General features: G+C 35.0%; 1 pseudogene; it reads right to left on the bottom strand.

The window, feature by feature from the left end:
- Positions 1–3,431: 3,431 nt before the first annotated feature.
- Positions 3,432–5,170, bottom strand: LOC104596655 (receptor protein kinase CLAVATA1 pseudogene; annotated as a pseudogene).
- Between the last annotated feature and the right edge of the window lie 12,507 nt (positions 5,171–17,677).

Genomic DNA, 17,677 nt, shown 5'->3' with positions numbered 1-17,677 from the left:
AAAGGAAGTAGGCAAGGTTTTCAAAAATGAATCAGACAATGAATCGGTCAGGGGTCCAGTTCTCTGGTTGAATGGTCCGATCGTTCGAGTCAAACGAATGGCCCATTTTGACAAAAAAATAAAGAGTTAAAAAAAATAAAAAAAGGGCCAAAACTGCTGAACGATTCGAATGTCCGGATTAGTGGTTTTCTGACCAAATCAATGTTTTTTTTAGCAAAATAACAGTTTTGGGTAAAATGAAACCGATTTCCCAATTTTTCCAGACCAACCATCCGGTCCAGTCCAGTTTTGAAAACCATGGAAGTAGGTGAGGCTTCTAATCACCAAAGATAAAGGGTCCTACTATAGCCTTAAATTTTATTTCGGTACAGATGGAAGAAGTTTATACCATACTAGACCTAGCTTTTAATTTGCTAGACAAATTAACATAGTAAAAAGGGAGCCCATTTGAGAGTCCCATGGTTTTGATAAACCAAGTGCCACTTATGAAAGGCCCATTTATATTTTTGAGAAAACTAACCCCTTCTCAATTGAAACCTTCCTTAAGAGATTCAGAATTATTCAATCCCTTTACGTCTCTACCAGTCTCTAATCCAATAAAAAAAATGAAATCCAATAGCTTTCTATACTCTAGTCGACAAGGCATCACTAAAATTAGTAATCTTTTCTTATTTTCTCTTTTCCTTGCCGATTTCTTCTTTCCAATAGATATTTGTGTTCCCGCCACAAATTCTTTCTGATTTCAGACTAAACACAAAGTCTTTCTGACTTTGAACTTTTCAATGAATCACGGCATGGTGGGTCTCATGAACAATTGGAAGGATCCGAAGTTGCAATCTCGCATAACCATACATTCCCCCAGAACCCTCTACAACCAAAGAAATTCTTGAATCAATTCCACCTATTGTTCTTGTTATTTCTGCTTTTGTTATCATATTTCTCCTACATCAATGTGATGAGAAAGCAATATTCATACTTACTCCACTGAGCCGTATTGTGAAAAGAGTTTGATTATAGCTTCAGACTTTATAGAGCTTAAACCAGATTAGATTTAACATCCACATTTAATCCAATTATCAACTTGTTGGATCTGAATTTTATCCAAAATCCAATATATAAAACTCAAAATGGATTCAAATTAATCCACATGTGTCATATTATGCTTAAAAGGATAAAAAAGTGCTATATACATCCATATAAAATAGTAAATTTATTAGTTATCTATTTATCTGTTTATCATCCATCTATCAATCTATAAATGAAGGCCCTAGTTTCAAGTGAAGAATCAGTGTGATAGAAGCAAAGAGATGAGATGTGATTGACTATGGTTTCTTCACTGAGGAGTTATAAAACTAAAGTTCTATTGCCTATTTTTAGAAAATCATATCCCTAGCAAATAAGGAAAACGTTAACCAGAGAGGTCAGTTCTTTATTTGAAAAGACACATCAATCCCCCCTAATTAAAATATGTCAAAATCTGTAGTGCATAAACTACTTTGTGAAGCAAAAAATATGGACCAGTGATAAAACGACATGTCGAAGCTGACATCTTTTAACATTGTTAAAGTCTCAGTGATAAATACATCTCGTAAAATATGAACCAATGAAAAATAAATAGACCATGTAATGTTTTATTGTAATTGGTTTAATATATAATAAATATTGATAAATGCATCATAGTTGGTATATTTAGATACCTAAGAATGTTCACTAGCATGCGCTCCTTAGACTTGACTTCCATAGGAGTATTCGATTCCTCTCAAACATCAAGTAGAAGTCAAAGATTGTCATAGCCATGGGGTTTTGGCGCCTAGATCTTTTTCCCAACCAAAAGGAAAAAGGTCAAAACACAGGCTGTTGGGCTTCTAAACAGCCAATAGTCCGTACGGAAAGACATGTCAAATGGGGTCTTAATATGAACCATGGGTTTTGATAAACCAAACTGGGGAATCATGATTCATGAGTTGTCTGTTGAATTGAGCTATTGGGCGGTTTGGTATTGGGTTTGCAAATAAAACTTTAATGTGTTTCACTTTTGAGGGTTAAGGTGATGAGGAGGCCATGCCCATGCGGGGTGAAGCTTTGAGCTTTAACATGGGGTAGGCTTATCTTGTTAGCCCTTGCAAGTGTGTTTTATAGGAATGAATTAAAAACCGTTCATTTCTTTTCATTTTCATTTGTGAAGCAAAACTAGATGAAGATCCGGGTACATGGATGGAGCTTAAATCCATTATAGTTTAGGCGTAGAGGTGTAAAATGGGCTGTGATGCGGGCTATAGGCCGTGTCGAGCTGGGTCACAGGTCGGGCCTTGGGTGTGGGCCGAAACGGGCCAGATTGTTTTTTTTTTTGACAGTTTTGATTTTTTTTTTATTTCTTTGCTAAGTAAAACTAAAATATTAAACTTTACTTTGGGAATTATTTGAAAAAATAAGAAATCTAACAAAGAAATGAAAAAGAAAAAGTTAACCAAATAAGAAGCTAAAGAGGCAAAGACTCAAAGTGAATATCAAATTGGAAGAAAAATAGGAATTTTATTTCATTTAAATTTGAATGATACAAAGCATATACTGGTTGGGTGAATGAAATATGAAAACTGGAAAATTGAATAAATAAATAAAATATAAAAATACAATATAGATACAAATTGAAGATAAAAAATTATGTTATTAAAAATATCGAATAAAATTAAAACAAAATTTACAGTAAGTTGAAAAAAATGCTATACAACTATTGAGTATACAAAAAATATTGATGACATCATTTGCTCCTATTGTTCTTGACTTTGATCATCTACTTCAGGTGAAACATTAGGTGTAATGTCATGACCTCCTTTGTCTTGTAATCTATCTTCAACATCCAACCAATCTTTTAAAGCAGATGCATATCTCTAGACTTTTATCATTCATACAGTTTCTCTTGTTGTCCAACACCCTAGTACTACACTAAAACAAGACTCCGATGGAACTGTAAACATTGAAGGGGTTAGTAGATCACATGCCATGGCAATGAAAACTAGATAATTTTTTGCATGTTCACTCCACCAGGCTAAAATATCAAAATTATTTGTTCCATTCGAGGTGAAGGAAGAATCACCTAAAGTAAAAAAAAAATAAACTGCTTATAAATAAAAATTAGGGAAAATTCCCGATAGGTACCTTGTACTTTAGGCCGAGTGCCAATTTAGTACCCGAACTTTAAAATGCGATAATCTAGTACCTGAACTTTCATTTTGTGATGATTTAGTACTTGGCGTTAACTCACCGTTAAGTGTCATGGGAAAAGACACAAATGCCCTTTAAGTGTCATCTAATTTTCTTTATCAACCTAAAGCGGGAAAGAAAATGATCTAGGGGATAATTTCACCATAAAAATGTTTGTCGTTTAGGAGAAAAGTCAAAGGTAATAGAAAGCAGAGATCAGATGGTTCAGATCACGAACCTGGTGCAATGTAACCGTACGATCCAACAATGGAGGACAAACACTCTAATGCTCTGACGCCTTGTAGGAACTTGGCGTGCCCAAAGTCTGCGACATGGGCCTCGAAGTATGAATCAAGTAGGATATTGTTTGATTTCATGTCCTTATGAATTATAAGAGGAGAGCAGTCGTGGTGAAGGTAGCACAATCCCTTCGCTGCCTCCACTGCAATTCGGTACCTCGTCTCCCACTGTAAGTATAAACCCTTCGATCCATGCAATAGTTCTCCAAGGCTTCTGTTCAACACGTATTCATAAGTCAACAGATTTGTATCGTTGTTAGACACGAAGCCCAGCAACCAAACAATGTTTCGGTGCCGGATTCTTCCCAGAGTTTGAATTTCAGCAAAGAAGCTATGGTCGCTCCTGCCACTACTTCTCCCCACCAGGCGCTTAATGGCCACGTCCACACCATTCGACATGGACTCATGATAGACGATTTCGGCACCACCTTTTTCAATGATGTTCTCTTCCTTCAAGCATTCAACCATGTCTTCTACCTTGAAATTGAGCTTTTGGAATGGGGTCAGTTTCTAAGCTTTTGATTCACGACATTTTTTTCCGGTAGCTTTTGAGCTTTAAAGCTACAGTGACAAGGCTTAATAGAACAACCAAGATGATCACAATGATGATAATGACTTTTAAGGACGTAGTCCGTCGGCCCGAAAACCCATCCATGTTTTGGGATGGTAAACATTGTAAATGAAGCAATGGCCTACAAAGATTGGGATTTCCCGTGAAAGAGGTGTTGTTGAAGACCAGGAATTGCCCACCAATTGGCATTGGACCCGCCAAATTGTTGTAGGATAAATCAAGTGTTGTCAGGTTGGTCATTGATCTTATCTAGACCTGTTCATGGGCCGGGCCAGGCCGGGCTAGGCTCGGGCCAGGCCGGGCTTTTACTGTGTATTAACAAATTTTTTTAAGGCCCGAGCCCGAGCCCGGCCCGACCATCGGGCCTACAATTTGGGCTCGAGCCCGACCCTCATAAAAAGCCCGAAGCCCGAGCCTGGGCCCGGGCCCGAAATTTAGCCTATATTATTATTATTATTAATGTTGAAGCAACTGAATAAAGAGAGAGATAGATTGAAATTATAAAGAAAAGAATAAAATATATATATATATATATTAAATTATAAATATATATTTTAATAAATATTATATTATTTATATATTTTATATAATATATAAAATACATATTATATATTTTATAAAATATATAATACTGAGTCGGGCCGGGCCGGGCTCGGGTCGGGCTTTTTTGACAAATCCCGAGCTTGGCCTGAAACACAGTCGGGCTTACTGTGTTAAGCCTGAGGTCAGGCCCGCGGGCCTAATTATATGACCAAGCCCGGCCGGGGTGCGGGCCGGGCCATTGGGCTACTCGGCCCATGAACAGGTCTAATCTTATCTTATTGGGAATTTGTCCTATAAGTTGGTTCCTTGATAGGTTCAGTGTGTTAAGGATTTCGAGGTTCACAATTTCTCTTGGGATTTTTCCAAAAAGATTATTACAACTAAAATCTACCAACGATAAAGACTTGCAGTGTGCCAGAGCGATAGGGATCTCACGTATAGTGTTGTTATTGTTGATATTGATCTTGGAAAGCATCTTTAGACCAAATATCTCTGACAGAATTTTGCCAGAAAATAGGTTTAGTTCAAGGTAGAGAGTCTGCAAGTTTGTAAGGTTTCAGGTGATGAACGGAGATACAGACATTTAGGCAATGTTATAGAAGGATCAATCGCCGAAGTTCTCATTTCTCTGGCGATGAACGGAGGTTTTAGGCAAAGTAATCAACATCGGTGTAGGAGCAAAAGAGAATGTGCAAAACTAGAGAAAAATGCGAACTTCATAGTTGTTTGACACTTGGGCTTTCTAAGGAATAACAAGTAGACTGGGATGGGATGGGGGTGCCTTTTAAAGGGGCGGAGGTGAAGAGATTTGGGTTCACCTCCATCAAGAGATGGAGGTGAGCAGCCATAATCTGGTGGTGGATGGAGGCTTCACTTCCATCAACAGATTTGGGTTCCCAGAAACAGATCTTCATTTTCTTGAGAAAGAAGATGATGAACAATGAGTTTTAACTCTAAGGGTAATTTTGACATTTTCAAAAATCTTAAATCACACATGAGGCCATGTGATATACATAACTGACGGTCCATTGACGGTAGGTACTAGATTGTCGCATTTCAAAAGTTCGAGTACTATATTGTCATGTTTTAAAGTTTGGGTACTAAATTGGCACTCGACCTAAAGTACAAGGATTTTTGCCTCTTACTTATTAAATAAAAAAGTTTTTCTCTTACTTATTAAACCATAATTTTGACATAAATATCTAAATTCTTGTTTTCTTGCTCCAAAACTTTTAATATATATAATACAAGTTCTAATTTTAGAAATATGAGTAGAAATAATATTTAAAGCATTCTGAATACATAAATTTAAAATGTGACATACACATCTGATATGAAATAATTTAACATTTAAATATGATTTTAATTGAGATTATAAAATATTTATTGTTGAATCATTATTACTAATATTATCAAAACTAATAGAAAATAATTTATTGTCAATTCTATACGCATTAAAGTATTTAAAATACTTGCAACAGTAGCTGGGCCAATATGTGGCCATTCAAACCTAGTAAAACTTGAAATTCTTTTATTTAAAAGCCAATTTTCATCAATAAAATGACCGATAATACAAATATAACTTATGTTAAATTTATAAATCCAAATATCACAATTAATTGCAACTTTAGAATTAAGATTTGATAACATATAAATTAAATTTTGTTTATATGAATAAAAATTTTTTAAAGCATCTAATTTAATTGTATTCTTAGAAACTTTTTAAAATTGTGGATATATAGAATTACGTAACCATTTTTTAAGTTTAGTATCTTTATCTAACAAAAATGGTTGTTTAGCATGTACAATGTATTTTGCTAATTCTTGCCTCATTTTTTCTTGAAAATATTTAAAAGTACCAACCCCCCACCCCACCCTATTTGTGTTTGTGTTTCTTCTTCTTCTTCTTCTTCTTCTTCTTCTTCTTCTTCTTCTTTCTCATGGATGAGCAAATGTCTACCCAAATGGCCAGTACCATCCCTTGCTACAATAGCTAAAGTCTTTCCTACATTTTTGGCAAACAACTCTTTTTCCCTTTCCTTGAACCTCCTCTATTTTAAATATTTTCCAGACTGTGCTAATCAACTTAATGACCTTCTTTTTCTTTCCCCTAGTATTAGTACTAAGGGTGGAAGTCGACTGTTTTTCTAAATTCTAAAAAAATAAAAATTAATTTAATTGCACTTACTTGGATTACCGTTTCGGAATCCCAACTTGATTTCAATAGTTGAAGGCTTTCAACTCCAAGAGTCCAAACCTCCCAAATTGCTAACTTGAGAGTTGAGATACTTGAGCTGTTGAGTAAACCTTCTTCTTGTTGAAACTTCAATAATGTTGAGAATTAGAGAATTAAAGAATGTATGAAAGATTGAGAGATTGAGACTTGAGAGAGAATGAGAACTAGAGAAGAGATTAAGAGAATTGTTGAATTTGTGTAATGAAAATGGTGGAGGATAGGGCTATTTATTGAAATTGAAAATAATTCAATTGCCCAAAAACCCACCAAACTAGTTATATAGCTATTGGGAGGCATTTGTGTCATTATTTCTCCCCAAACCAAAATACATAAATACCCCTTATATATAGCTGTTTATAGCTGTTGGGGAGTTATTTCTGTAAAAAAAAACCCCGAAAAGCTAAAACTAGCCATTAGAGACCCCCCAACAACTAGTTCATTGGGCAGGCCGAGCGTGGCCCGCTATGTGCCATGTGCCGTGCCAGCCCATGGACCTAAAACCCTAGGCTTAGCATGACTCGAACCATCGTGATAGGCTTGGCATGGCCCGCATGCCATCGTACTATGTCAGGTCGGGCCGGGACACAGGCAACATGACCTGATTTACACCTCTATTTAGGCGGCAGTAGAGGTGTAAAGTGGACTGGCCCACTTTTGTGAGTTGTCCACACTTTAGTAGATCATGTTGGGCTAGCCCACGGGAATGGTAGGCCATACCTGCCTCGCACGAATTCCCCAAGAGAGAATCCCAGAACAGCCAAAGGCCCGGGTTGCAAACCAACATGATTTTTTTTAAGAAAAATGAAAAAAAATAATGAAAAGTTAAAATAAATTAACAAGATAGACAATAAATTGAATAAAAATATTAAAATTTTATTGGATATGAATTTTGATTTATACAATTATATATACATGAAATAATAAAATAAAATTAAAAATTAAAATAAATAATATAATAAAATTAAAAATAAAAGGGCAAACATCAATTCATACTCAACAGATTTACAGTGAAGATCAAAGTATCAGTTTTGAGGTTGTTGATACATGAAATATGAAGAGTCAGAAACGTGACTACGTCCAAAGGTTTATATCCTTCTACTGAGTATTATTGTAAAGTTCTTGAATCAGGGAGTATTGATGCTTTGACACATTCGATACATGAATCAGTATTCAACATCTCGATACTGTGACGTTTGGACACAGTAATACAGACGGGTCATATAAAGTTAAGCCCAAAACAAGAGTTTAACTATGGTCCATTCACATTTCAACTATTTATGATAAGTCTATTGATTTTTTATTTGTTTATATTTTATTATGGTTTTGTATGTTTTTTGGTAAGTTATTTATTTGAGTAAATGCAATTATCTGGATAAGTTTTTTTTGGAAAATATTTATCCGGGTAAGTACATTTATTCATGTTATTTTATTTCTCAGGTAAATAAGGTAATGACCATTTTAGTCATAAAAATCCATTATTAAAAGGGGTAGTTTTGCCCCATTCCAGTGCTAGCAACTTTCCTTCTAAGTGGAAAATTTATATATCCACCTAGTAGATGGTCCCTACATTCATCTGAAAAATGAACATGATATTCTTGATCAATGGGAACCAAAATCCCATTGGCCCAACTTTCTCTCTCTCAAAATCCAAAAAGAAAAAAGCCCCCTAAGCATATTTTCCCCTTTGACAAGATGTAATTATCATCATGTTCAACTAATTACGTCTTTTGTTATATGGTCCAACTTTCATATTTTAAGCCTTTAAAAGTTGTAAAGTTGTAGTCAACTATTGCCTTGCTGCTTCCATGATTTAAGGCCGAATTGGGCCAGATTTTCAGGCTAAGTTGGGAGTCATTAGTCTATATTTCAAACTTGTTCTTCCCTTCTTCCACGCACAATCCCTGGCTCTCTCGATTTCCACTCAGTCAATCAGGACATTCATACATACCCAAAAAGCAAAAAGTTTCAACAACCAAATTAGTGAATGATTTCTGGGCCAGAAGATGAAAATGCAGAATTTGGTTGCTACTGAGGTCAAGAGAGCATGAAAAAGAAGGTGAGGAACGGTAGATGCAGCTGCGTGTTGCTCAAGGGTACCCCCCATGAAACACGAGAGCCCTTCCAAATGCTCCCTAACGTAGAAGCATGATGGAACATGTATAGCAAATAAAGATTTTCCATTAACCTACATAAAATTACGGATGACAATTTTTCTCATTTCTCTGATTCCTGTGGGGTCGTGGGTCATCGGCTTCTAGGTCATGGGTCACCGGTTTGATCGGCTAGGTCGAATGGTTCAGACCATGCCACATCAATGCATATATATATATATATATATATATATATATTAGTAGGAATGGCAACGGGGCAGGATGGGGATGGGGTGCCCCATCCTCGTCCCCGTCCCCGTCCCTGCTAACAGGGACAAAGTTATCCCTATCCCTGTCCCCATGGGGATCCCCATTCCCCATGATTTTTTATAATGTTAATTATTTTGTTTTTATTTTATTTTATTTTAAAAAATAAAAATAAAATAATTAAAATTTATAATCCTATTAGAAAATATTCAAACATATTCAATTAATATATAGATGTATGTGTACATATATAACATATGCATACATATATATATTAGTGGGGATCCTACGGGGCGGGGAGTGCTCTCCCTGTCCCCGCTAACGGGGATGAAAATTTCCCCATCCCCGCGGGGTGGGGTGGGGGGAATCATCCCCATCCTCGCCCCATTGAGGGCAGATCCTCACAGGGATTGGGGAACTGGGGAAAATTACCATCCCTATATATTAGCAATAAATAATGTATAAATATATTTTAGATATGCTATATGTATTATTTTATATTTAATTTATATTTTTAATTCAGTTTTTAATTTTTTAATTTATAAAAATATTAAAAATTGCATTTTAAGGCAAAAAAAGGGGTTTTCTAAAAAATAATAGGGCAAGGAACCGACGCCTTGGAATGCATAATCTTAAAATGTTACAAAAAAAAAAAATCACCCCAAATCAAACATCGGAGTGCAAAGTTATGGCCTCCGAAAGTTTACATGCATTGAGTGTGCAACCTACAACCCAATCACTGGGTCAATATTTTGGGTCAAACAGTTATTGACTAAGTCATCAGTTTTGACAATCTGACAGGTATTGACTGAACGGGACCCAAAATCTTGGTCAGGTGTCGGTTTGATCGACCGGATTAACAGCAGTTTGAAAAAAAATATATATATATATATATATATATATATATATATATATATATATATATATTAGAGCTAGGTACAATATTTATTGATTTTATTTTATTTTAAGGTAGAATGCTTTGAAAATATAATTTGGTTATTTTTTAATTTTTAACTTATATTTTTTTTTATTTGAATGAATCATAACAACGTAACTAACAAGTGAATGAGACATTTGAACTATTCAGCTCACGACACAATCAGAAAAACAATTACACGTCTCGTCAGAGTTTGACAACATTGCCAAGTCTGGATTTGGTAACTGTTTTTGCAATTATGTCTAGCGGATTAGATTGACATTATATTTTGGGTTAATAGTATATATAAGGGCAACTTTTGGGGTTTAATATCAATAAAAATGATATATTTAAAAAATTTCAAAAATAGGTTAACTTTTTAAAATTAATATCAATAAAGAACAAAAATATTGTTCATCTTATTCTTCTTGCTATTTGTTCACTAAAGCTGTCGTTCGCCGCCACCCGCAGACGGTGGTAGTGGGCAGCGGCGGACGGCGGCTCTGGTGAACAAATGGCAAGAAGAAGAAGATGAACAGTGTTTTTGCCATTTATTGATATTATTTTAAAAAGTTAATCTATTTTTGAATTTCTTTTAAATATATTACTTTTATTGATATTAAACCCCAAAATTTGCCCTTAAAAACCCTTATTTTTTTCAATGTTCTAATTAAGGAGATGCTTACAAACGTTTCTTCACCCTTTCCATGTGTGCATAGGGTGTTGAAAGAAAAAACCTTTTTGGCTCTTTTTTTCAACGAAGGGGGTGAATTACCACTTCAATTGTCTTATGTGGTGCCCATGCGTTTATAAGGCTCAGTTTGGAAGGAGTACAACTACAAATATGTACAGAATGAATACATACAAAATATAAGAATTTTTACCCTACATATTTCTATTTGTATTTGTACTCTTTTCAAACTGAGTTGTGTTCGGTTGCAAGGCAAACAAATTTGCATTGATGCAAATCATAACAGTGCAAATGAATGTAAATCCTGACCTATTTTTGTTTCAAATTTTAGGTTATTTTGTTTGATTACAGTACAAATGGAGTAAATTAAGACATGAAGCAGAATAAAGTAAAATCCAAAACAAAATTAAATGAGAATTTGCATTTTTTTCATTTGCACTCCCATGCATTTGTACTAGTGCAAATAAAATTGCACTGCAACCAAACACAGCCTAAGGTGCAAATTGAAAACCAATTTGAAGAATTTACACTGCATCAGGCCTAGGCTTTCAGGTTAGGCCCATTCATATTTTAACAAAATCTCAACCCAAGACTGCCCAAGTTGCACCCAAGGTTCAAAATATCGATACAGGGCATATCGACCTGTATCGAAGGCCGTCCACCTTTTTTTCCTTTGAAACTGGTTCAGAGGGGTCGGTCTAAGGCTGGTCTATCCCTTGAACCAGGTCACACCCTGATATAACCCTTGTAAGGGCATATCGTTAAGCCCCCGATACAATATAATATCATATCAAAATTTTAAACCTTGATTACACCCTATATAGTTGTATAATCATAAGGAAACAATTTTGCATTGAGTTATGTGCAAAATATCTTACTTTCTCAAATGAGAAATCAAATACAATATTATACAAACATTGAGAGTTCAACCCAATAATCCAACATGGCATATCAATGATACACCGTTTCATTTTTCTTCCTGCCTTTTTTTTTTTTTTATTTGGAAAATAGGCACCAGAATTGTCCATTCAAATGGGAGAATTTACACTCTTCAACAATGATATCATCAATGACAGAAGGAGGGATATCCATCCAGCAGATCCAAGTTTCACTACTAGCCATTCTAAATACAGCTAGACGAGCAAGGTTGTGAGCTAGTCGATTACAGTTTCTATGAGCTAGCAAAATACAATCGAAAAGCCTGGGATTCTGGATCAATTATTATATAGCAGCATGAACCAGCATTCTCCAATGACGGGAAGAATTTTCCAGAGTGGAGTAGACCCACAGTCGAATGGGCACATGAGACTTAGATCACCACTTGGGCATCACTTTCCAGCACTACTACCAACCCCCAAAGGATAAACCTCATCCTCAGCCTCAGCCTCAAGCCATCAACGGTGGGGAACACAAATTCTTTTTTTACACCAACACATTTGGCCAGCATGGTCTCTAGCTTGTTGCCACTAGACCTAAACCAATCCCACTATTTCTTTCTTCTGTTGCATACTGCTTCAGAATTTGGTGGTTATAGAGCTTACGATTCCAGGAGATCAAACATGTAAAGAAAAAAAAACACATGATGGTAAGAAAGAAAAAAGATGCAAGAATATCATGTGACCAGAGAGAGATTCTGTTTTTCAATTTATCCACTTATGGTATTTTGGATAATAGTTGAAAAACTATTGAAATTTTTCGTTTTGAAAACATAATCTTACCCAAAAGGCCATTTCTGGATTTTAAGAGGAAAAGTTGATCAATAGGATTTTAGTTATTATTTATTAAGATACTCGTGTTTTTATTTTTTCAGTATTATGTAGGGCCTTCAAAATTTATTTTCCTTGGGTGTATAAATGATACTCATCTTAATTTTTCCATTTGGGGAAATTGTCGAATCTAAATTACCCCTTTTAATAATAATTTTTATGATTTTATTTATCTAAAAAATACTTACTCAGATAAATACATTTACCAGGATTAAAAACTTTCCAAAAAAAACATAAAGGGCCAAAAAAAAAAGGACTAAAGAAACGAAAACATAAAAAACCAATAAATACAGAAAAGATTTCTTAAACTGGTCTTTTTTCTCTAATCTTGTTTTCGTGTTTTTTTACGGCCGTTGGATTAAGGTTTATCAACCTATAAGTGGGCCATGCTCAATTCAAAAAGAGGACTGAGAAAGTGAACGACAAACACAAAAAGGAAGAAAACTGAATCTGAGAACACTATCTCTAATACATGTTAATAATTACAAGTGGACAAAAGTTTCATTATTCCCAATCCTTAGACTGGATTTTCAGAATCCTCCTTGTTATAGAGGAATTCGGGAGATGGGTCCCTCTAAGATACCCGGGAGGATCCTCTGATTCCTCTCCACCATCTGTAAGGTACTTGACCCTATCTACTTGATGAGTTCTTTATTTTTTTTTTCTTTATGCTTTTGCTTTTATATGCTTTATTTTTTATTTGAAAAGTTTACAAAGATGTATATATGGGTATGATTTTCATTTATGGAGTCATTTAGGCTTATGAAGAACAGGTAGGGAAACCTATACAGCATTAAGAGAAATTTTATAATGTAAATTGTTTTTCTTGTTATGGGTTCTAAAAATAAATAAATCAAAACCATCTATTTGAAAATAAACTGTTTCTTAAAACAAAAACACAAAAACGTGCATGTTCTTGGTTGTGTATGTATGTTTTGTGTTCAAAACTGAAACTAAAAATATGTTATTAAATTTCTGGTTTCAAAAATATATTTTTATTTGGTTATTTATTATCATGTTCTGTAAATTATATAATTTTTATATTATAAAATTTTTGTTTTTTTTGTTTTTAAAATTATTGTTTTGATGGTTTCAAAAACATGTATTATTTTTTGAAACAAAACCAACTTATTTTTGTCTTGTTTGCCTTTAAGACAAAAAATGGAATTCAATAACATATTTTTGTTTTTTGTTAATTTAACAATTTTAAAAACAAATAAAAAAGCATTCATGTTATAAAACACCTCTTTAGTTTTTTTTTTTGATAAATAATTTGGGGGTGTTTGACAATATGGTTGATTTTATTTTCGAAAACAAAAACAACTGCTACATCAGCAAAATTGTATTATTTTTGCTGAATTATTTTTGTTTTCAAAATCAAAACCAACCATATTGTCAAACACCCCATTTATTATCAATACAACTTATGAATTTCATCCATGTGAAGACTAATCCATTTCATCTCCTAACTGATAAACGATCTAAACCAGGCATAAGATTCCTCCCACGTTGCAGAAATAAGTGTGTTTTTATAGAAAGCTACCTACTTGACCTGGAGCAGTGAACCTTTGTCCTATTTTCTTGTCCATGTCTATTTTTAGGGCAGTCAAAGCCATTCCAATACATCCATTTATGATAAATTGCATATCCTATAGTGAAAATACAAAAGATGCCATTTTATTTAATGGCAAAAATAATATATAGGACAATTATCTTTTAAAAATTGACATATATACATATATATATATATATTACATATTACACGTTGGAGAGGGATTAAGGGGTAGGGACAGAATTAGGCCTTTGGATCGGACCGATTCAAATTTTGGCAAAAGCCCAATTCAAATCCGTCTAAATTGCATCCCCTAAAGGGCTGTTTGGCATCATTGCCTTTTCCTGAAGCAATGACACCATATCAACGCCACATTGGAAAATACATTGCTCCAAGAAATGAGTATTTGTTTAGAACCATTTTTCCATAAAAAATAGTGCTCCAAGTCATGCCTTGAAAATCGGAAAGCCATGGCTTGGAGCAATGCCAAATTTGGCGTTTCTTGGAGTTGCAGCTCGTTGCTGCCAACAGGGCAGTGATATGGCATTGATATCGATGTGGCATTGGATAATGGGTACTAGTGCTAAAAACGTTTCCTGGAGCAATGGTACCAAACAGAAAAAATTGTTGTTACTCCAGGAAACATCCTACCTGACAGCAACGATTTCAAACAAAAATAAAGACACCATTTTCTGAGAAAACAGTGCTCCAAGCCACACATCAGAAACTACAGTATCGTTGCCAAACATATACTAAATAAAATAGGGAGCATGCCAACTCCATTGACCTTATCACATAGTGTCCACTGGATCATCAGCAACTATTGGATCATCAGCAAAATTGACTAATAATTAACCAATGAAAAATGGCCTAATGTAAGTGGCTAACCTTCTATTTATTCCATAAGAAAACCCTAACTATTTCTTCTAATACTATCAAGTTTATTAGCATTTTTCTTGCTTTTTCCTTTTATGGGCATGCATTATCACATGGATGGATATATGAATGGCCAACCCATTTTTGTCTGAGCTATGAACTCCAACATTGAGCAAACCATCTCCTTCTCTATCCTTCACAATTTTGTAAGAATTGTTCCGTATTTTTCACAACCACCAAAAAATAAATTGAATTGAAAATACAAGCACATAAATGTAGTGGCCATGGCTGAAGGCCATTATGGTGTGGCCCCTTTTATTATGCTTCATAATTCTCATCTCTTCTACTTAATACATCTCCCTTGATATTCTCTGAACAAAATTTTCTTTTACAAACAAAGATTAATCGTTTATTATCTACTAATCTGAAATGGGAACATCTCCTTATGAATAATAATATTAGAGGATGAGATTTTCCCTATGTGTGACTGTGATGTTATGTGGGTAGGTGTGGGTAAAATTGTTATGGATTGGAAATCCGGACTCGGCGGCAAAAAGGGATTGAAGGGAAGTGGGTGAATTGAGTACATGTGGAGTGCAATGCACGTGAACGCATGGACAAGATGACAGAACTAGAATAGATGGAGAGATTTGATCGTTGCGTTGGCACGACAAGGCCAACCATGAGCATATGTACTGTGTAGTGTCACATGATGGCGGGAGCATGCCATCCACAAATGTGAAAATCCACATACTCGGTGACTCAACTCTATCTACTTAGCTACCGAGGTTGGACTGGGAATTTGGTGGGGGCCCATTGGGCCCAACAGTGTGTTATCCAAATTTTTATAAAAGGGAACAAAGTAAGTTTCTATGGCTCTTGTGGGTTGTTTTCATTGGTGTCCAAGGTTGGGTGGACAGGTTGGTGGTGGGTTCTAATGGAGGAATCATGTGTGGGCTTGGATGACAAAGATGGATGCTTCTGTTGACTGTTGATGGTGATGATGTAGTTTTATCTATGTATATATATACCCATCTATATATATATATATATATTTTTTTTTTTTTTTCTTTTTTCTATTTCTATTTAAGTTTAAATAAATCTCTTGTCTGATCTGATGTTTTCTTGTTTAGTGGCTACGTGGATTGCATTTTAATTTCACTTAGTCACCTTCTCCCTTATTGATTATAAATAGTTGCTTCATCAAATTTTGGATGGTTACAGCCAATCAGCTAGCCTGCACTTTGCAAGTCAACTTCTTGTGCTCCATAAACTGAAGAAAAATAAAGAATTATATCAGATCCATCTCTCTCAAATTTGTAGGACTAAGACTTCCTCTTTGTTAGCCATCAATTATGCTAATTAAAAGTAAGCATGTATGAATGTCTCATTTAGTGGAACCTTTGTACGATACTCTTTCTTGGGTGTGGGTCCAGCCCATATGAGGGGCCCACCTCACCTTTATTTGCTCCCAAAAGGAGCCGTATAGTAGAAGGAAAAGGTTTACACCTTTTCAGTTTTTTTGGGTATTATGTTCGTAATCACCCTAACTGAGAAAAACAAGAAAAAAAAAACATAGAATCGAGGATTTTTCTGGTTTTTTGAGTTTCGTGAAGAAGAGAAGAAAAGTTGGCTCTTATTCCATTCAAGATCAAGTTCGGAGGTGTCTTTCAAGCCCGTTCTTGATGATATTAAGTGCTGGAGTTAAGAATCCCACTCCAGTTCAAATTTGGTGTTTTTTCCTTTCTCTACTTCTTAGTTCAGATTTACAGCAATTTGGTGAGATCTAAACATCTGTTTGTGTTGTATCCTCCTTGCATTTGGTGATGTTAATGTTGTTCTTGTGAGTCAATGATTATTTCCTTGATGTTTGTAAGCCTCTAGTTGCAACTAGAGAAGACTATTGTACCCATTAATTTCTGAATTAGTGGAAGACTTTTATGGACCACAGGTCCTGTGGTTTTTTCCCCGATTAATTCTGGTGTGCTATTGTGTGGTGATTGTTATCTGCTTTTCTATTACTTGGCTGAATTGTTTACTTGTTATCATTGTTGTTGGCATACCCATTTTCACACACAAATTTAGGGGAAAAGTTCTTGCTGTCCTGGGATTGGTTTTATACTCATTTCTTTTACTATAGTGTAACTTACCCAACAGTGGTATCAGAGCTAGATTGGCTGAAATTAATTGTCTGTGTTGATACAAATGGAGGAATCCTCGGACGTTATGATAAAATTGACTTCATCGAATTATGCCATTTGGAAACCCAGAATGGAGGACATTCTTTATTGCAAAGATTTGTACCTACCCATAAGAGGTGATGAAACAAAGCCAAGTGACAAGTCAAGTGATGAATGGGGAATCATGCATAGGAAAACTATATGCCAAATCCAACAGTGGATCGACCACAGTATTTTTCACCATGTTGCACAAGAAACTAGGGCTGATGTTTTATGGAAAAAATTAGAGTCTATGTATGAAAAGAAAATGGGTTTAAACAAGATTGCCTTGATTAGAAAACTAGCACACTTGAGATATAAAGATGAGACTAATATGTTTGAACATTTGAGTGATTTTCAAGCTTTGATAAATCAATTGACTACTATGAAATTGAATATGGATGATGAAGTGCAGGCCTTGTTGTTACTTAGTTCCTTGCCTGACAGTTG

The sequence above is a fragment of the Nelumbo nucifera genome, chromosome 1 (genome assembly GCF_055504915.1).
Source record: "Nelumbo nucifera cultivar China Antique chromosome 1, China Antique-T2T, whole genome shotgun sequence".
NCBI classification, from domain to species: domain Eukaryota; kingdom Viridiplantae; phylum Streptophyta; class Magnoliopsida; order Proteales; family Nelumbonaceae; genus Nelumbo; species Nelumbo nucifera.
The sequence above is the reverse complement of the archived record's forward strand: the minus strand, read 5'-3'. Positions and strand labels throughout refer to the sequence as shown.